Genomic DNA, 21515 nt, shown 5'->3' with positions numbered 1-21515 from the left:
GTTTAGCCACCCTTCCTGGTGATCTAGCATAGTTCTTCTTTATTGGGTTTCCCCCACATTTTAATTTTCTTTTTTCTAAGCAGGGGAACATTGCTAACAGGCAATACCCCAGTGTTCCTTCTAATAAGTAGTGGGTTTAGTTTAATAAGTAGATGAATTTAGCTGCAGATTTTGTTGATGACGCTAGTGGCCTTGTTCTGTTCCATAGGCATCAACAGTGACTTTAAGTGTACAGAACTTACGTTTTAATTAACTCAGAAAATTGTTTAATGTGATTAGCAATATAGCTCAATTTTATATTTCAAAGAAGTCTGCTCAGACCAAAGCATTCTGCATGTTAAATAAATGCAGCCTACTGAAATACAATATTAGAAACAAATTTATTTTAAATTTTTTTTAAATGGCATTTGATTAAGCTTTCTTGCCCTATTTCAACATAAAGAGGAAAAGACTGTGTTAGAAAACGGGTGTGCTGTGGGATATGACCTGGACAAACTGGAATGAACCCAGCATCAAATCTGGGTACAAAAGCTGAGGCCGTGCTGGGTTACTGGAGCCCTTTCTGAGGCTGGAAAATACACTCCTCCACAAGAAGGGCGTGCACACCAGGCACCTTGTGTTGCAAAAATGAGGTGCCACCAAGCAGCTACTCCACAGCATCCCGCTGACCGCTTCTGCATCATTCTGGGGTGGATATGCCCGTTCCAGAGAGAGGGTCTGAGTACTTCGAGCAGCATCCATGCACACTGCCCTGCTTGGGGCAGTGAGGGTTGTTTGGAGCCTCAGTTGTGCCCTTTTGGTTAATAGAAAAGAAGGAAAGAAATCTTCAAACTTCCATCTTCCCAGATATAAAATAAATAATAAAAAAAAACCTGCAAGGTTAATAGTGCCTTCCATGTTGTTAGGGAGTATAACTCTTGTTTTGGCCTTGACTGGTAGAATTAAAGGCATTTGTTGACCACAAGCTGTGTGAGCTTCTGTCTCCTCTCCATGTAGTGAAGCTCAGAAGAGGGAATACTTTAAAAGGCCATGCAATAAAGAGCAGCACAATAAGACTGAATATTAGTTTGAATTCTTCTTACGTATTCCTGCCTTCAACCACCATTGCAACAGCAATTTTTTACCTGGGATTTGCCTTGAGAAGACAGTGTTCTTAAAGCAAAGAAAATGGTGCCTTCAGATATGGCTGGAAAAAATAAATACAAATGTACTGCAGCCATTTACAAAAAAACCCAGTTCTTCTTGGCTGCTAAAATTAAAGCCTCTTTTTAGTATTTGTTTTTTTAGTATTTTGCTTTTGGCATTTCTCCTGAAAGAAGTAGCTTGTCTTGAGGAAACGACTAAAACGTCGCAGATTCACTTATTCTAATGTGCATTACAGAGAGAAGTATATTCAGTCTTTAGGATGTAATATGATAGCCTCAAGTGTCAGATACCGATAGGCTTTGGCTGAAGCAAGTAGAGCTGTCTCAAAGACTGAAGCCCTTTAGACTACAGATTTCCAGAATTTTAGAATACTTCGGTTTTGGCAAGCATTTTCCTAAAATTACACTTTTTCCTAGGGATTTTATTAAGTCATTGTGGCATACTTAGTTCACAGCGGGTAATCGTACCGCCAGAATCAATCCCTCTGGGTTTCATGAAATCTTATGCACAGGGAAGGAAGATGCCCTGAATAGGGAAATACAAACGTGTGTGCCCTCTCACCAGCCACTAAAAGCAAACAAAGACTCGGCTTAAATCTTTGTACATCTCTTTTTCATAGTTTTTTAAAAGAGGTATGTCAGCAGGGAGCAGCTAAAACATAATCCTGTCCTGGCAGCCAGAGAATCGGTCATTGCATCACCTCTCCCTTGGCTTTCGTAACTCTGCATGGACTAGCCATGTGGTAGGCAGCCAGATGATAGTGTCCCTTCCAAGATGGTCACAGCTTAATACTGGTGGAGGATGCTGTCCCTCATCTGTAGCAGGGTCTGATGCACCAGGTACAAATGCACAGCTCCACACGGAAGCGATGTCTGTGTGATGTGCATTCTTAATTTTGCACTAATCTATAACAGCTTAAATGTATGTGGTTTTTTTCCTAAACAGGATGTGTCTGGTTTAACTCAGTTTGTGTACTCTGTGCTGGTATATATTTATATACATAATGTCATCCATGTAATGTGATAGTCTGTAACTTAACATTGGCTGCTCTCAGTAGGCTCTGTAGTATTTGTTTGTGTGGAAAATAATCAGCTGTTGCCCAGTTTATATGCATACTGTTACAATTCTGTGACAAAAGCTTCCAAAACCTGGGATAAGACAGCTTAAACACAGTGGCAGTTAAGATAATTAAGTTTGTCAAAGAAATAACTGCAGTAAATGTCATTTTAATGGTGGAAAATGTGGCATTTTCATCGGTGTTATATTTTTGAGCTATTCCTGCTAAATCTTACATTTGACAGTGTGCCTGATAGTGTCTCTTTCCTTGTTTGGAAACAACATTGGTTTATCTGAAACTATTCTGACTTTGTTTAATCATATTTGTCTAAACACAGTTACTCTCATCTCTGCAAGCTCGCAGAAACTGAATGCTGACTGTATGTAACTACCAGCTGAAGCCCCAAACTTTCTGTTTGCTGATTTAGCAGGGAAAAAAAAAATACATGCCCATACTGAAATATAGGCATACAGTACATAAAAGTACAGATTTTACAATGATTCAGTCCCCCATCCATGTGGATTATCAATGCTGCACTGAAGTCAGTGGAGCAAACACAGCCATTAAGTTTGGCCTTGCTGGCCCCACAGCTTGGAAAAAAGCACCCCTGACTTCACAGGTGTGCTTCCTTTTGGAGCCTGGGAAGGATGCACAAATCTGAAATTCAATTTTTTCTTTCCTTCTCCATAGTCCCAGTTTTTGTTGGCAGTGTCGCCATCATAGATATATCTTCTCACAGAGTGATGAGCCACGATCATAGACCAGTCATCTTTTTGCTCCTGAATTCCTGTTGGAAACCTGTTCTCATCCCAGTGATTAGGGGACAGCTGTGGGTTTTCATTCCTCCTTCCATCTCTTCTACTCTAGATGTTTACCTGCTGTCTCGAGAAACAGCAGTTGTTTCCTCTCCCAGCCTGCAACTTTTATTAAGCTAAATAAGCCTGTACCTTTAACCTCTGCTCATAAGGATATGGGCATCGGGGTTAATAAATTTCTTACTGGGAGATCTGAACCTGATTTCAGCTATTCTGGGAGAACTTCAATCCCAGATACCATTGCAGGCACCCATGTTCAGGGTAAAATAATTCAAAACAGAACAAATTCTCATGATCACTCAGCTAGACCTTATGTTTACGCCTGTCCTCTTATAAATCTAACATATTGCATCACAGTTGTGTTTTTTTCCTTGACAAAATGAGAATTTTCATGTTCTTCAAAAATCCGTCCTTGTTCTTCAGTCCATAAAAGTCTTCAAATATAAGTTTGGTGTTACAGCATATGGTAGCACAGCGATCAGCCTGTTTTGGCATCTGGTCTAACAAGACCCTTGTGCAGCAGCACATCTCTCTGTGGGAATACCTCCCCTGCTACATCCAAGGACTGCATTTGTCTGCTGCAAAAATGGCAGTACACTAGGAATTCACCTTGTACACATGGGATGTACTAGTAGTACATCTTGTGGTGTATAAATGCACATAAGTCTCTCTCCTCTTCCATTTCCAGCTGATGACTCCCCATCTGTGTGCTCAGCAACACTGTACAGATATCCAGTAACAGGAATAATTGCTGCCCTTGAGGGAAGTTGGTCTTTTACAGACAGCAGTGGACCTGCCGACACTGAATGCTGTTCGTCTCCAGCAGTCACGTGAAACTGTTTATCTTTGCTGAGCGAGGAAAATGGCAGAGCTGTGTGTATTGCAGGGTGTGCTGTCTGGATGCTGAAAGATGCATAAAGGTGGATGGGAGCTGGTGCTTAACACAGATCTCGGTGAGAGAGTATCTGGTGTAACCGGAGCAGTGCAAGGGAGCGTGAAAGACCTGAGCAGGAGGAGGTGGACAGGCTAAGACAGAGTCAGTGTGATAGTAAGGAAGAGGGGCATGCCCCCAAATGGACAAGAAAATACAAATGGCTTGATTATTTAGCCCTGTGGGATGAAGAACAGGAGTGAGCGGAAAAAAAGCTACCTGGGAACCAGCTTAAAAAAAAAAAAGGCATCAATGGAAGCAAAGATGCATTATAGGCAACCTGTTCGCAGAATTATGAGGGCTAAGTTAAAGAAGGTTAATTATTCAAAATTTAAAATGTAAGCAAAAGAATGTACATAAACTGGAGTCCTTGTCAGAGACGAGACCATGCAGAAGCTCAGCCTCATAGTCTGCAGTGCTATCTTTGGTGTTTGCCAAAAGTCAGAGTGAAACATATGTTTGCCCGTTTTCTCTGAGTCTCACAGATTGAAAGACAATTTTCAGCAGTAACTTTCCTTTTTATCACTTCCTCAGAGCTTCGAGATCTCTCTGCTCCACGTTCCCCCTTGAACTGGAGCTAGCAGCCCCTTAAATCATTCCCCTTTGACGTGTTGTTAACAGTCTTGCAGCCCGAGCGGTTTTTGCCTGACAAAAGACATTCCTCATCAGAAATTCTTCCAGTGCAGTGCTGAGCAGACAGGAAAGTCATTTCCACTTACTTGTTTGCAGCATTTTGTGTACTGCTGCCATGGCTGAACAGGGACCGTCTCTGAGTAGGATGCTCACCATGAACTGAGATCAATGCTTAAATAAGGATGCAGTTGTCATTTCCAGTTCATCGGTGGAACAAAGTTCTCCTAGCTCATCGTTTCTCTTTTGGCCTTCTTACTTGCAGCCTGAGTGTCCTCCGCCAGTCCTACTGCACAAGTGCTTGCCGCCTGCTCTTACCTAAGAAATAGGATTTGATGCAAGGGGTGAGATTCCCCATGCATCAGAGCTATTGCTGCTAAGCAGCACAACCCGCAGAAGCCACTAGAAACTGCAATTATAAAAACATTCAAAAGCTATAGTGTAAAAGGAGGAGAAAGAAAAATACCTACTACACTCTAAAATTAATCTTTAAAGTGGAAAAGAGGAAAATTATGATTTTCAGAGAACTACAGCAACCTAACCTCTACCTTAAAGGCAAATTTCCTTTTGTAGATAACAGAGCTGCAGCAACATGTCTACATGCAGAGTGCAACACTCCGCCTCCCGTCCTTATGTACCCTTTCCACTCCCTGGTGCCCCCGTCCCTGCCCCATCCTGTTGTCCCTTTGCAGCCACCGCTAGGTGCCCAGGTGATGCCCCAGGCCATGGGAGCAATGGCTACAGAGCAGGCAGGCAGCCAGGCTGACAGGGGAGCAGAGACACCATGGGGAGGAGGAGGAAAGGAAGGAGGATAGCAGCTGTGCTCATGCAGGTGTCTGCTTCCTTAGCCCCACAAGCAGGGGTCTGCGCACCTGGCTGTCTATATCACTGCGGCGCTGGCAGAGAGCAGAGGTACCTGCCCAGCACTGAGCCCCTGAGACTGAACGGGAAAGTTGCGTGGTTTTCCCTGGTGACTGCTTTGAGAGAGATGATCTGGCTGGGTTTGACAATTCGCACAAACTCTCCTGAAGGAAGATGAAAGAGTTTCTCTCTGCAGGGTCACAAAGTCACAAACTCAGATAAGACGTATTCCCTTAGCTCTCTGCTGCAGTCGTTGCCCTTACAGGAGCCGTATCCTGTATTCTTCTTTATAACTGTACTGAGCATCACCTTAGAAGCAGCTCACGATTTGACCTCCCCAGACTTCTTGGAAGGTTGCCCCAAATACTTGCAGCTTTCACAGTTAGGAGCCTTTTCCTCATTTCTAGCCTAAAGATATTCATAGCTTGTTTCTGGTTGGTTGTTTTTTGTTTTTGTTTTTTTTTTTAATGTGCCAAGAATCCCTTAGCTTAAACACCTTCCTTCCACCCTGCCTGGTGTTTACTGTGATGTAGTTATAGCGGTCAAATCCTCCTTCAAACCTTTATTTTGCATTGCTGAACAAGGCGAGTTTGGCATCACCTCATCACACGTCAGCCTCTCCATTCCCCGTTGATCGCTGGTTCTCCAGCAGAGGTTTCCCCGCACCAAGTACTTTCCTCTCCCACCTGGAAGTACTTTACCTGCTTTGCCGTTGGATTAAATTTCCTGCCCATTTTGCATTTCTCCGTTTCCTTCAGTGCAACCATCAGCTAAACCAGTAACTGATCTGAAGTAATATCAGATCCCTTACTGAAATCCAGCCATCTTCACGTCTGTGATTGTTACATGAAGTTTAGGTCATCAACGCCTCTGAAACTGAGGATTTTGTGCTCTGTAAATAGTCCATAGGCAGAGGGTTGTTTTCCCCTTCAGCATCAGTGTTTACGTTCACATCTGCTGTTGTGCCCAGTGCAGTTGTGGTTTGATGGGAAGAGGTTCATCTAGGTATGAGTGGCACCCCATGTTCTGAAGTATGTTAAAATTAACATTTATTAATCTTCCATTAGCACCTTTTAGTCTAGCAAATCTGTTCAACCATAACCTGCAGAGGCTAAAGGGTGCTTGGGCTCCTCTTGCTTATTTATACCATACAAAACAGTGAAAGGCTATGAATTTTTAATTGTATGTCTCTTCATCATATTTCGCATTCATAATTCAGGTCATAGTAAGCCAGAAGCCTCTATGATTAGAAACTCCCATGAATGATGGCATTATACAGAATGAGGTGGTGAAGGCGGCGGTGTTAAGAGGGAATGTAATTTTCGATCAGACTCTTCATAGTTCTTCAGTCGGATTGTTTTCTCACTCCGATCAATAGGAATTTAGCTGTTTACTTGAATGAGGGCAAAATAGCTTATTCCTCTTAACACTGATTTAATTTTAGATTCAGAGGTGTGAGATAAAAAGTTTTTCATCCTAGTTGACATCCTTTTTCTCATTACATGCTTTTAATTTTATTTACTGAGATTTGGAGTGAAAGAATTTATAAACAAGATTTTAATTCCATCATCCCCTCAATCTGGAATTTACTCTGTAACAATAAATACATTTTATATCTCATAATGATTGCCAGACTAATCAATAAAGATCAAACTGTGGACCAGACAGATTCCTAATTTTCCTGGGGCAATTTTTTAGTATGGGAATAAATTTAATCCTTTCCCTAATCTTTAAGTCTCCTGTACACAATATAAAAAGCACATCCTAAATTAAAATACAAAAAGAAAAATACATTGCCACCCTACCTCCATCCCTCTGAGGGCTGTGATAACGTGCGACTGAGTGACGGTCATTACATTTAATTCCACAGAATTAAAACAGGAGGCCTCAACTCTGTTTGAGGGGGACAGCATTGACTGTAAGCTGATTGAGGCTGCAGAGATATTTGATTTATGATGGTAGTGCAGTACAAAACCCCAAACTAGCACACGCACTTGGATTTCTTGGAAGATAACAGAAACATTTCCACTGATTTCATAGGATTCGTTGCAGTTTGTCATGTGTGGCTGATGGGTTTTCTAGCTGTAAGTCCTAGTTGGAAATTACTACTTACCAGCGGCCCGAGGACATACACCTGAGCTGGTTTTGCACCCCAGGCCCTCTGCCATCAGCAGCTTTTCAGACCACAGAACCTGAGGCGGACGCCAGAGGTGGCAACACATTCATAGCCATATTTTGTCACAGCTCACTGCGGAAGGCGCTTGTATTATACGAGTTTGTCACAAATTCTTGTCACTCTCCTACAGAAACAGCCCTGAGGGTTGCAGTTTGGAAAAAGCTGGCATATTTGCATTGGGAATACAATCTGACCACACAGTAAAGTCAACATACCAAGGTTTTCTTGTCAGTTCCATAGCTGTGAGTTTTGGTAGAATATGTTGCCTAGCACAACAGTTTTGTTCCACTCAGATATTTTTACAGGGTTTTTCTGAACCCTGGGAAGAGTATGGCACAATAACTGAGAAACAGAAATTTAACTTTTTTAGGTTCTTTTGGAGATCTCCATTATAATAGCAAAATTTGGAATTAAATTAAGAAAGATCCATGTAGAAACTAGGAAAAATACGTGTGGAAACAGGATTCTGAAAATTTTTCACTGAAAAAAATACTGTGTCTTCCAGTATTAGCGGATCTCATAAAGTAGAATATTTCTAGTCTTATGTACATTAGACATTAATAATACCGTGAGTTTTAAAAATCAGCAGTGCTGCTTAAAGTTCTGGACTAGAGCACTAAATCCACAGGGAGATTTCTTTGTTAGACAGAAATTAAACATCCTATTTTGATCGGTTGCTGATCTCTCTGAAAACAGACGAGCTGATAGCAAATTCAAATTTACAATCCAGCATTTCTCTGGTGGTACGTGGTATTTCAGAATTCCAGTTGTTCAAAAAACAGATGTCGGGTGCCTTGATAAGGTCATCACATTTCCCAGCAGAATGTGAATTGTTCTTTTGCGTTGAAGAGCCTGCACAAACCATGTAATATTCCTTTCCAGAAAACTCATAATTACATTAATATGCAATCTGAGATAGCTTTTCAAAGGAAGCAGTCACCTACATAATAGAGATATCCACAGCCTAATCATTCTAACCTCCTCCTCTTTCTAGTAGATGAGAATTTTTTAACTCCTTCCAGTTATGTTCTTGCAGGTGTAGCTCATTTTTATGGTTTTGTTTTTTTTAAATATATGGTTTCTTCACAAATATAGCTGATACCTTGTCATGTATAACAAAAATGATCATTCTTAATATCATCACCTGGAGACAAACTCAGGCTTGGAAATGTAGAATGGAAGTGGATCTTACGAATTCTAGCTGTTCTGGGGATCCTTTTTTTTTCGGATTAAGAGGGCACTGAGTGACTGTGGTAGAGCTGCAGTAGACTTCTTTTGCTGGTTTTGAATGCAGATTTTGTGTTGCAAAAGCATGAAGGGGCAGGATAGTTGGCAGATCTAGCCTGCAAGGTGTCCCTTGAGTGAGGAGGTTCCTGAGGTGTGGCGTTGCTCCAGAAACAATATATTGTTTTCCTTCCTTGCTTCAGAATAGGAGAGTGCATGTGTCACGGTGCTGCGAGGCTGGGATCAGTCCAAGTTTGCTACACCACCACTGTAGTTTGATGTAATGGCACGTGGAAGACGGAGGTAGGTGGGCCCTGGCATCGCAGGGGGAGAGGGCTCACCTCTAGCAGATGAACAAATGGAAACACTTCCCACTTCTGTGTGTGTAGAACGTGAGGGCTGTGCTGTTTAGAATTATGTTTTGTAAAAAGGCTGTGAGAAAAGTAAAAAAGGCAATCCTTTTTCCTTTTTTTTTTTTTTAAATATGATCTAGACAGTCCTTTCTTAAATGTAAAATCAATATTAGGCTTAGCAAGTGATACTCTTACGTGTAGGTCAAGCTTCACAATTCAAGGAGAGCAGTAAATTAACCCAGAACATCACCTGTGTGTTATTTATGCATAAATAGGAATTCAAATGAAGAAATGTAAGTATTCATTAGCTACAGTGACGTATTAAAAATTACAGACTTTTTATACGCATAGTTTGGGAAGAGAGTTTCACAGATGGGCAAGAGAAACGTCATCCTCCTTCATTGGTTTATTACTCTGAAATCTCACCTTCATAACAATTCTAAGTCTGACTCTGCTGAAACACGCCTGTGAGGCTTTCTGTGCCCTGCTGTGGTCGCGTGCGCCCTCAATGCACAATTCCAGCAGTCTGGTCTTACGAGCACCGCACTACTTTAATTATGAGCTCTCCGTGCATGCTGGTAAATTAGTTGGGGTCACTCTCTGTTAGCAATGCCAGGTGGCTTGCAACAGCCAATATCCATGCCATTAAATTGTGCCAGCCTTCAGAACCAAGTGGCCAGTTTCAAATTGCCTGGTGGGAAGAATCTTTGTCTTGACTAACAGAGAGTTGTTTTGATCAGTGCTGATTTAGCAAAGGACTGTTGTAAAAATTTGGACAGGTAGACAGTTGAGTTTTGGCGCCCAGGAACACTCCTTGCCATGGGTTAATGTACTAGTGTAACTGTACTGTGTGGGCACGACAAAATCACCTTATTATTGAAAAGCAAGTAGTATAGACTCTAACCTACTCCTCGTTTAAGATATACATTATTTTATGAAATATCCCTCTTAAAAAGGGAGAGAAATTAGTCAACAGCCATCAAATGTAGTGCTTTGATTAGAATACAAAAAATTACATTATTGCAAGAAAACTAAAATATATTGGTGTAGAATGAACAGATGTGCACCCGTGGCTAATTAGGGCATTATATTATGGCCCCGTTACAGGTGTGCTAGAACTACAGTTAGCAAATCTCTGTGGTTAGTGAAACCTAACACTTCCAGGAATAGTTTTCCATTAGCTGAACGGCTCTCCGATGCTGGAGGTTATTGGGGCCTGAGCTAGCACCAGGTATCATCGACAGCAGCTTTAGATCTATTCTGTATGGTGTTTTTCATTTGTGTCTTTTATAATTTCCTAATGCAAAACCAAAGACATTACTGACTTGCAAAAACATTACTCACTTTTTAGTACCCTGCTCAGAATACAGAATATACTTCTTTTTTAGATTCACTAGAATTACAGTGATGTTGCTGAAGTTTGTGGTCTATACAGGGATGGCAGATTGGTCAAATACCTACTGCAGATTTATGCCTCTGGCTTACAGGAAGAAGCCTGATTTTGCAAAAATCTGCTTCCTTTTAAGTTTGCTACAGTGGCATTAATTTACAAAGGCATATATAGTGGATTTATGAAGCGTTTGAGTTCTTTTTTTAGCTTCGTCTTAAAATAATTGCATCTCTAATACTTATAAAATGTTTTTCGTAGTTTGAAGCTAGTTAAAAACTCTTTCTTATTATGGATTTTTTTTCCTATTTGTTTATAATGTGGCTGCGTTCAATAAAGTAAAAAATGCTGAAGACAGGGAGTGAATAGAACAAAGTGGTAGCTATTTAATGTGCATGTAATGCTTTTTGTTTTCAGACCACTGTACAAACAATAAAACCTCAGCACATTTTGGAGGGTTATAAGAGCTACTCTTAAGTGAGGTTAAGTCAAGCAGAGAAGTTCTATGAGTTGTGCTAAACTAGAGAGAAAATCAGTGCTGGTACCAAGGGCAGGATTGCTAGGTTTTGGCGTTTGTTCTAGGGAGGGGACTGTTTGTGGGGTTTTTTAGCCCTCCTCTTTTTTTTTGCAATGCCTCTTTGTGGAGGGGAAAAAAAGGTGTACTGCACCTCGGCAGCTCTAACAGATCAAGTCACACGTGTTATTTGGTGGCATTAGCCTGCATCTAATATCATTTCATCAGAAATGACTGAGTTTTACCCAAAAGAACATATATCCTTTATCTTTTCGTTATCCAACTGGACAGAGGGCAGGGACGCGGCAGGTGCCCGATAGGTCTGGAGAATGGAGCAGGAAGGTTCTTCTGCACAAGGGGTCTGGACGATTGCAGGAAGAGAAACCACGTCTGTCTCCTGCACCCCAGGCAGAGAAAGAAAGTTTAAGCATGTGTGTTTAAGCTGCAGGAGGAACATTGTTAATGTGTGTTAATTCTTCGCTGAATTCAGATAGTCTGCAAGTGGGCGGCTCTTCTGGATGGATCTAAGAAGAAGCCACTATTGCAAAGCTCTTCTTCCTACTCTGATGCTGTGGCCTACTTACAGTTTAAGAGGAGAATTTCATGCCACTGCAAATAGTTAGCACTCTGCACAAAGCCCGCTCGTTCGGGATTTGTGTGGGAAGGTGTGTGCGTTATCCTCTCCTACGTGTGTCAGCTTGTACAGAAATGACTGTACATGATTTGCTGTGATCACACCTGGTATAGTGTCGTCATCCTCAAAGGCTGCTTCGCTCTTCTAAAAGCAGGAACATTCAAAAGATAAAACTGTTTCCAAATGTAAAAGAAAATAATTGTGGAGATTGCAGTTAAAACTTTACATAACCTAATTGCTTATTTATAACTTCCCTTCTGAGCTATCTCATAACTTTTAATATAGTAGGCCAGCAAAGAAAATAAACAGACTTGGATTTATGCATCTATGCTGATGCATTTCTTCATACTTTTTATAATACACAAATTTATTATCTGAAATCATAAATCAAGTTACTTGCATTAATGCATACTTACACAAAATAAAAAGGCAAATATTCTTTGTTCCACTAAAACAGCATTCTGTTAAATGAGTTTAACTAAACTAATTGAAGTTTTACGGAAGTGTTTGGAAGTCAGTATATCAAGTAGCAGACATAATGGCATACTGCAGTTTCCCAGAGTAAAAGCAAGTGCCAACAATAGGCTTTCTGCAAGATGTTTGGAGAAGTTGTCATTATTTGGTGCCTTTCTAAGACTCCGTTTTGTTGTTATCCAGATACAGAAATCCAAAACTTGCTGAAATATATCCAGAAAAGAAATCGATGTTATTTTTGTCCTCTGCAATGACAAAATGGTTTTACCTTCATTCAGTCCTGAAGCCAATGTGACTGCATTAAGAGAATGGTGGCAGAGGGAAGATTATGCTGTGTATATAACTTGATTTCACGCTTTTATTACTGGAACCTTGTTGATTCCTGTGGAGCTGGGTTCTGACACTCTCACTGACAGTGTCTTTTTTTCAAAGGTTTTTAAGCAAGAATTCTCAGATACTCTTCTGCAACTCTTCAAAACAATCCCTGAATTTCCAAAATAATTTCATTTTTTTGTTTTCTATTTTTTAAGACAAATAGTTTTAGCCCTAAATAAATTGTTTATACTGTAAGCAACCAACTCAGATAAATGCACTTTTCCGTTATCAACAGAAATCAAACTATCCAACTCCCAAAGCCAAAGCATACAGGATTTCAGGTCCTGTTCTGCATTCCAAGTTATGTCCTGCCTGAGAGGTAAATGGAAGCACAGAAACAGGCTGCTTATAGTAGCCATATTACTGTGCTTTCAAATAAAGCCTGAACCAGTTGAAGTAGTGGAATTTTACATGGACTTCAGTGGGGACAGCACAGTTTCAACAACAGGTTATTAAGTATCCCCATTTTCCTTTTGTGCTCGTCACTCAGACTTCTAAAACACAGCTTATGTGTCACAACAGTTTTAAAGATGTGGAACCTGAGGTGCAGAGGAACTGCATCATTTGCTCTAGGATAAGACTACAGTAGCTCCAGCTCACATGTCATATCGTCATATCAATCTGTAATTTTTGTGCAATTATTGGACATGTGAATTATAAATTGGCTGATACATGCAGAAGATTATAATAGGGCATAGATGCTAACTATGAAATTTTAAATTTCTCTTGATTCCCCCAAGCTGCATGTGTCTTGTTTCCCAAAGTCTACACCAATGTGGAGTGTATGACTAAGTGTACATTTTGAATGATGCATATTTGTTTCTCTGTACTCCATAAGATCTGAGCTGAGTGGTTATTTTAGACACAAATTATATGGAGATGGGCTTTGCCACTCTGCATATAGAAGGTGAGCTCACTTACCTTCCTAGGAATAGAAAACAGGAGTTTTTTTCTTTGTCCTGTTAAATTGTTAAAAGTTTATTTAAACTTTCTCTTGACTTCTTTAGAAACTTTATCAATTAAGCACATCTCTATCAAACAGTATATAGCTGTAATCAAACTAAATTACTGTGCAGTAGCTTTCATTATGCAATGACAGACTTTTGTAAGGGCTTTTGTAAGGATTACAGAAAGCGCTTGATTACAAGTCTAGACGTGCCTAAAAAGGGAGAGAAAACCATGCTCTTTTCATCTTCTGAAGGGTGTAGTGACTCCATTTATAGCTGAATATGTCCACTACTGAATTGGGATGTATGGCTTTGGTTCTTCCTTCAGCATCCTACAGGCTTGATTTCGTAATAAATTCAACATACACATCCTACGTATGTTCTGGAGAGTAATAAGACTGGTAGAAATGTTCCTTTTGAAAACATCAGTGAATCTGGTATTCCTGAACGTGGCAGCCATATTATAGGCATCCTGGACAGAAATTCATGTAATGAAACCACTGCCCCAGCCACATCAGATCACAGGTTTCTCCCCACTAGTAAGTCAATGCACACAGAAAGCGGTCATCTTGCCTGAGGAGAAAAAGGAGCGCTAGGTCCTTGACCCAGAGCATTTCCACAGCAGTGCTTGGCACTAACCTGAGAGGTATTGTGTGCTACTCCACAAAGCAGCGCTGCGCGGGACGGCACCTGTGAGCTGGCCCTGAACATAAGGTGCAGGTGGAGCTCCCTTAACCAACTCTTTTATCATCTTAGGCACCTCGACGAAGGAGCTGGGTTCATACATGGCAGGAGGGTCTGTAAGCCAGACCGAGGGCTGGTGAACAGGACAGGTTCACAGGGGAGTTAGGGCAGACACACAACAGTAATCATGAGGACACTTGCTGCTGCCGGAGCTGTCTCTGCTGTATGGCCTCTGTTCATTGCAATGCTGGAGATCATCTCCAGAGTTGGGATCCAGTTCACATCAAAGTACCCTGGTTAATGAGGAGACATCACGAAACCCAAAGGCTGTGCAGCTCACAATCACTCTTACAAGTGGAAACAAAGGTGTTTTAGGACTTTTCCCTTACTTGCTGGCAGAAGGGAAGTTGCAACGCTGACAGCAGTGGTCCTCTGCCTGCCAGAGAGAGTGCAGGGCCCTGGCAGCACAGCGGTGTGGTCAGAGGGTCAGCTGGTTTCTCATCAGTCCACTTGAACGAAGGTCAGTGCTCAGGGACGGCATATCCATCCCTGGAGGTGTTCAGGGCCAGGCTGCATGAGGCTCTGAGCAGCCTGGTCTAGTGGGAGGTGTCTGTGCCCGTGGCAGGGTGGTTGGAACTAGATGATCTTTAAGGTCCCTTCCAACCCAAACCATTCTATGATTCTATGATTGAATGATCCTGAAGTTAAGCACAGGCACGAAGTATACAGAAAGCAGAAAACAGGCCAGGTTGTTTAAGCCTGAGTTGGAAGAATAGCAGGAGTTTGAAGGCAAAGTCAGAAAGGCCAGGGAAGAAAATGAGATGCATCTAGTATGAGATGAGAAGGGTAGCAAAATCAGTCATCCTCGTAAGAAGAAACCCAGGTGAAGGAGACCTACTGAAAGATGACGAGGAGAAGGCAGCAGTGTTTTTGTCTTCTTTTTTTTTCCCCCTAGTTTTCAGTAAAAGTTCAGCTATAACTAGATGCCTAGCACAATTAACAGCAGTGACTGAACAGTAAAATGTAAGCCTAGAATAGGAAAAGACTAAGTCAGAGCGTATTGAGATCATTTAGATCTTTTTTAATTGGTTATACCCAGTGACCTTCATAGTACAGTCTTTAAAGAGCAACCTTTTTAAGGCTGAAATAGATTTAACAGGTAGCACTCACTTCTGATAGAGGCTGGGCAGAGAGGCAGATGTATGTAGTACTCACTTCAAGAGGAAGAAGTGAGGAATTATAGGCCAAATGCCTTAACTCAACTTCACAGAAAAAATCTGCAGTAAATAATGAAGCAAAAGAATATGAGGCACCTGGGAGATAAAAAAGCAGGGAGGTCACTAGCAAGGCAAGTTTTGGTCAAGATCAAGTCATGCTAAATCAGTCTGATTTTTTCTCAAGGAGGGTAAGAGCCATTGTTAGTAGGGGAGCAGCAGAAGGTATCACACTTCACGTGAGTAAAGCTTTTGGTACTTGTCTCACCTGACAGTCTTGCAATAAATTAGGGAAATGTGGTCGTGATGATGTGATTTTAAGCTGGATGGAGACTGGTTGTCTGTACTGAGAGAATGCCTATCAGTTTATCTGAAGATCAGGAGTGGAAGATCAGGAAAAATATTCTCTGGTCTGCTTTTTTAGTGTTTTTGTTGACAACCTCAGATGATGGAATAGAGGGTACACTTACGAAAATTTTGGACAACATTGGGGAAAACCGCAACTGTATTGGACAGTAGGATTAGAAATAAAATAACTTTGGTAAAATTCAATTACCTTTCTGTACTGTCAAGGACAAAATTGTACATGAACTTGAATAGTCAACAGTGAGAACATGAGAGTGGGAACAAACCAGAAAGGACCTGAAGGTTACACTGCTTGAAAATGCAAACAGGAGTGGGGTATGTTGCAAAAAAGGCAAATAGATTTATTAATACATCCTGTAAAATTTGTCAGGCCACAACTGGAATACATTTCTGCATTTTCAACATAGTGATGTGAGTCTATACAGCCTGGAGGAGAGCAACAAGAATGATCACGGGTCAAGAAAAGATGGTCTGTAAGAAAAGGCTGAGCAAACTGAAGTCCTTTAGTCTTAGAGAGAATAATGGTAACAAGTACTCAAAAGGCTATTGCAAAAAAAGGGAATAATCTGTTTTCTGCCTCTATGGTATATAAGAAACAAAGTAATGGACTTCATCTGCCCCTGTCAAGATCCAGGGAAGTCACAGGGAAGTACTTTGTAATTGCCAAGGTAGCAGAACCCTGTAATAAGTTGCTTGGGGAAATTGTGGAGTCTCTAGAATCAGAGGTCTTTAAACGTAAATTGGAGAAACAACTGCTGTAGATGTAATTGATGCTGCCAAGGAGCAAAGAGAGGAATAGATGTTTCAGGTTCATTTCAGCCCTACGTTTCTACAGTTCTGCGTAATAGGTACCATAAATAAAATTAAGGAAAAAGGCCAGAGTTTTAAGCAGTCTTCGTTTTTTCTTTTGTCATAAAATCTTTCAAGTTAGATAGGAACGTGAATTATTAAAGGATAAAATAAACAGCAAAGGAAACTCTCACACAGCAATTAGAAAGAAGCAAGAAAAAGAAAAAAAAAGAAAGAAAAAGAAAAATAAAGGAAAAAAGAAAGAAAAAAGAAAAAAGAGAAAGAAAGTAAAAAAAATCGTGCTGCTGCAGTCACAATTAGAGTCACAGGACTTGTTCAGTCTTGAGTTGCTCTTGAGTACCATGGGAATAAAGGCCAAGATGAAGACTGCCTTTATTTTAACTGATAAATCTTTTAGAAAAGGGCCTGTATATTATTCCCATCTCAGTGTCATGCTGAGTCTGTCCTCACCATTTATCGAAGAGTAATAAGACTATCATACTCAATTTTGCTAGAATACGTTTCTTCCAGATTATCTGAGGTGCTCTACACTAATAACGCAGCACCCCACTGTGTGCCTGAAGCACAGCCAATTCACCCGCCTGGCCTAATTACATCTCATGGGCCAAAGCAATTGAAAAAAAATGTGATCATAGGATGCACAAGTATATTTTTGCACTATTTATTTTATTTCCTTTGCATTTAAATTCACTAATTTAATACAGACTGCTCAGGGTCTCTAGTGTTTCCATTTTTCTTTTTCTGGTCCATTCTCTTTTGCTAAATGAGGTAGCCGTATGTTCCTTAAAATCAATACTGTCCTTGTTTATAGCACCTGCTTTGATGTGTTGTTCAAAAAAAAATAATAATCAGAGGAGAAAGTTGATGAGAAACCATAATTTCTCTTCCCCATGCCATTGGCCAGCTGCTTGGATGAAACTACCGTGCATGGAGAAGACTTTCCACTAGGTCTTCTTCCGTGGGCCTTGCTGTGAGATCCCCTGGAGGCCTCTCTTCCATCTACATCTCATCAGGCCAGATGAAGTGCTGTTATTCTACAAGAAAATCTTACATTTTAGTCCGTAGATGTTACAGGACATAACTAGAGTTAAATATATCCGTGTAATGTTGCCATGGAAATACATCATTTTGGTGTAAATATAAATTTTCTGTATCCAGCTTGTTTCACTAACACAGATTAGCAAAGCTGCAGTCAGAGAACTGCCATGCCTTTATTTCCTTATAGTGGTTCACGTTGTCTACTGAAAATCAGAAGAAAGTGCAAACAGGACATTTTAGCTACTATAAGAGTATCATGTCATGATCACATTTTTTGTGCATGCTATGTAAAACTGTTGAAGTGTTGTACAGCACTGTGCATCAAAAATCCATCCATAGAATTCAAATGTTTTTCAAGTCTCATCCATATCTTATAGGTGGGGAAAGTGATGTAACGCAGCAATGTCTTAGATTGTAAAGTGAGTCAGTACGCTTGCTCTGGCTTGATACCTGGGCCTTGATCTTCTCATTTAATCACATCATTAGTCATTAAGAGATACAGCGTATAAATAGCAGAGCACAGGCTATCTGTTTTACGATGAGAGTATGCAGTGCCGAAAGCTGTATTCCAGACTCAGAGATACTTTGAACTAATGCTGCAGAGGCACTGCCAGCCAAGGAACATGACGCTTACTAAAATCAATATGTGAGAAATAAAGCGCAATCAAAACAAAGTGTATATAAATTGAAATAAGTGTTATACAGAGTGGATTGTGCTAATTTAACTAAATCTGTTTCTAAATCAAGATAGTTTAACTCAGAATACTCTTCACATATATATGAGACAAGGTAATTACAAGCAGTCTTCAATACCAGGAACTATTACGTTTTGTGGGGAGCAGAGCTGTTAAGACTGGTGAAAATTTGCAAACAAGTCCCAGGGTATTAACCAAGTAAGGGAGCAATGCTGAAGACGGACAGAGGGAAATTTTCCTACATGGGGTCTTATGAGTTTGTAATAAAAAAAAAGTCCGTGCTACAAGTTCAATAGAAATCTGTTAATAAGTCAATCAGTCTTGAGGCACAAGCGTGGTTAGCAGGTGTTGTTGGTTATGGTTCTTGCTATATCTGAGAAGGAGCCCTGCAAGCCAGTCTTACTTTACGACTTAAAAGGGAGGAAAAGTTGAACAGCTTCTCCCCAAGTTTTTCACAGATTTCCCTCCCACGAAAATGTGATTCTGGGAAGAGAAGAAAATTTTCTTGTTTTTAGCCTCACACTATAAAGTGTTTTTAAGAGTATGGGCAAGTGTGTAAAAGGACCTGCTAAAAGACTGCAGACTTGGCTGGAACATTTCTCTGCACAAATTTGGTCAAAGATTTTTCATACGAATGAATCGGAAGTGTCTGCTTTCCACTGAATGATGGTGAAACATCTGATCCTTCTCACTCCTATGGAGCCAGCTAAACGGGTTTGCAGCACATGAACACAGATCAGCTCAGACATCTCCTTCTGTCCACTCCAGCTTGATTGCTTTTGGTGCACTCCCTGTGTGCCGCTGTTACCTCTGCACGTCAAACACACCAGTGCTATGCTGTGGGAGCATCTTTGCTACAGTTACGTCTTCATTGGCAGATGAAGATATATTTTCATCCAGGCTGGACATGATTGTGTGCAGCCAGGCAGATGTGACCACATTAAGTGATGTAGCAGTGTGCAATCCATCAGTTTCCATATATTGTTGCTCTCTTTTACTTTGGATAACCGATTAGCTATCGCATTGTAGCAAGCGCGGCTGGCACAAGCACTTAGATTTCACTGTGAAGTAAAGCAGATGAGAATCTTTGGCTGATCTCCATGAGGCACGTCATGACAAATACTGCGACTTTAGGATTTTAGAGAAAGTCAACAAAGCATTTATTGCACTGTAAGAAACACACACTTAAAAAGCACTCAGTGCCACTAAAACAATGCCCAAGGAAAAAGCAGTGTATTGTTACTTAATGTTATTTAATCACTGGCAGCCTATACAAACTACAATTCCAATGAGAAACACGGTCAAGAATTCATCTCAGATGCTAACTCAGGTGCACACTGTAGCTGTGCTTTGTAGATGAACATTCAACCATTTGTCATTTGCTGCATGACAGTGCACACACAGTGGTTTTTTTAATAGTGAAAGCACAGCTGAGAGAGTTACTACTGAAATGTAGACCAGGAGACTTTCAAATGAGATAATGTGATTCTACCCTTAAGCATCTTTCTTCCAAGGCTTCAGAGGTTTCTGCTGAATGTTTTACCAACAAGAAATACAGAATTTGTTTCACTAGTTTATCCTTTTTTGTCTATCAGTATATTAAATTCTTTGGAGCCCTTAGCACGGGAAAAGCATGGACCTGTTGGAGAGGGTCCAGAGGAGGGCCACGAAGATGATCCGAGGGCTGGAGCACCTCTCCTATGAGGACAGGCTGAGAGAGTTGGGGTTGTTCAGCCTGGAGAAGAGAAGGCTCCGGGGACACCTCATTGTGGCCCTTCAGGACTTAAAGGGGACTTCAAAGAAAGATGGGGACAGACTTATTAGCAGCGCCTGTTGCAATAGGACAAGGGTTGATGGTTTTAAACTAAAAGAGGGTAGATCTAGATATAAGAAGTAACTTTTTTTACAATGAGGGTGGTGAAACACTGGAACAGGTTGCCCAGAGAGGTGGTAGATGCCCCATCCCTGGAAACATTAAAGGTCAGGTTGGACGGGGCTCTGAGCAGTCTGATCTAGTTGGAGATGTCCCTGCTTATTGCAGGGAGTCGGACTAGATGACCTTTAAAGGTCCCTTCCAACCCAAACTATTCTACCATTCTATATATTTTTTCTATGTCTGTCTGTAACAGTGTAAGAGGCAGACATATATTCCAGAAATTCTTCTTTCCATTAGTGGAAGGCAGGAATAGCATCTTTAAAGGAATTCTGTGGTGAGTGAATTCACATATATTGCACGCGCATCAGCAAGACAGATGGATTTTTGAGACTCTGCAATTGGTTTTAAAACCCTTGAGAATTCTGCTCCAGGGACCTCAAGGATTTTATAGTTGGCCCAAGACACTTAGTACATTTTACTACTCAAAGATGTCTATTTAATAGTTTAATAGTTGTATGACCATTTTCTTATCTCTTAGAATTTTATAATGCACAGAAACTACCTTCCTCTGGGACAGACTTTGATATCTCAACATCTATTAGATTACTTCCTAGAAGCTACCATTGTATTTAAAAAGTCAATAATACTTTCTGAGTTGTTTTTCTTCTCAAATGGATGTGATGCTATCTTTGTCTTCCCAAATTGTAGTTTCCTACTCAGATTACAATATGCATCCAAGGATCCTGTGCTGAGCAGTTTTCCAGAAAAAAAGCTGCTGAAAATTAGTTTAGTGAATGTGTACCTCACACACATAGCAGATTATTATTCTGCTGCTATGGATTACTAGGAAGATGTTAACTCATGCTTTACCATAACATCTAATTCTCACTTGAGCAAGCAGTGTGCCCTTGTCGCCAAGAAGGCCAACGGAATTCTGGGCTGCGTAGGGAAGAGTGTGGTCAGCAGGTCAAGGGAGGTCATTCTCCCCCTCTACTCTGCCCTGGTGAGGCCACAACTGGAATACTGTGTCCAGTTCTGGGCTCCCCAGTTCAAGAGAGACAGGGAACTACTGGAGAGAGTCCAGCATCGGGCAACAAAGGTGATTGAGGGACTGGAGCATCTCCCTTATGAGGAAAGGCCGAGAGAGCTGGGACTCTTTAGCCTGGAGAAGAGAAGGCTGAGGGGAGACGTTATTAACGTTTACGAGTACCTACAGGGTGGGTTTAAGGAGGATGGAGCCAGACTCTTTTCAGTGGTTCCAGTAACAGGACGAGGGGTAACGGGCACAAGCTGGAACATAGGAAGTTC

At 40.9% G+C, this 21515-nt stretch overlaps 1 protein-coding gene across 1 annotated transcript in view; it reads left to right on the top strand.

Moving 5' to 3' along the window:
* The window catches only part of CAMK4 (calcium/calmodulin dependent protein kinase IV), a 171551-nt gene that overhangs the window by 131034 nt on the left and 19002 nt on the right, over positions 1-21515 (top strand). The window lies entirely within an intron of this gene.

Source organism: Chroicocephalus ridibundus, chromosome Z (assembly GCF_963924245.1).
Source record: "Chroicocephalus ridibundus chromosome Z, bChrRid1.1, whole genome shotgun sequence".
NCBI lineage: Eukaryota > Metazoa > Chordata > Aves > Charadriiformes > Laridae > Chroicocephalus > Chroicocephalus ridibundus.
Note: the sequence above shows the minus strand (reverse complement) of the source record. Positions and strands in the feature narration are given on the sequence as shown.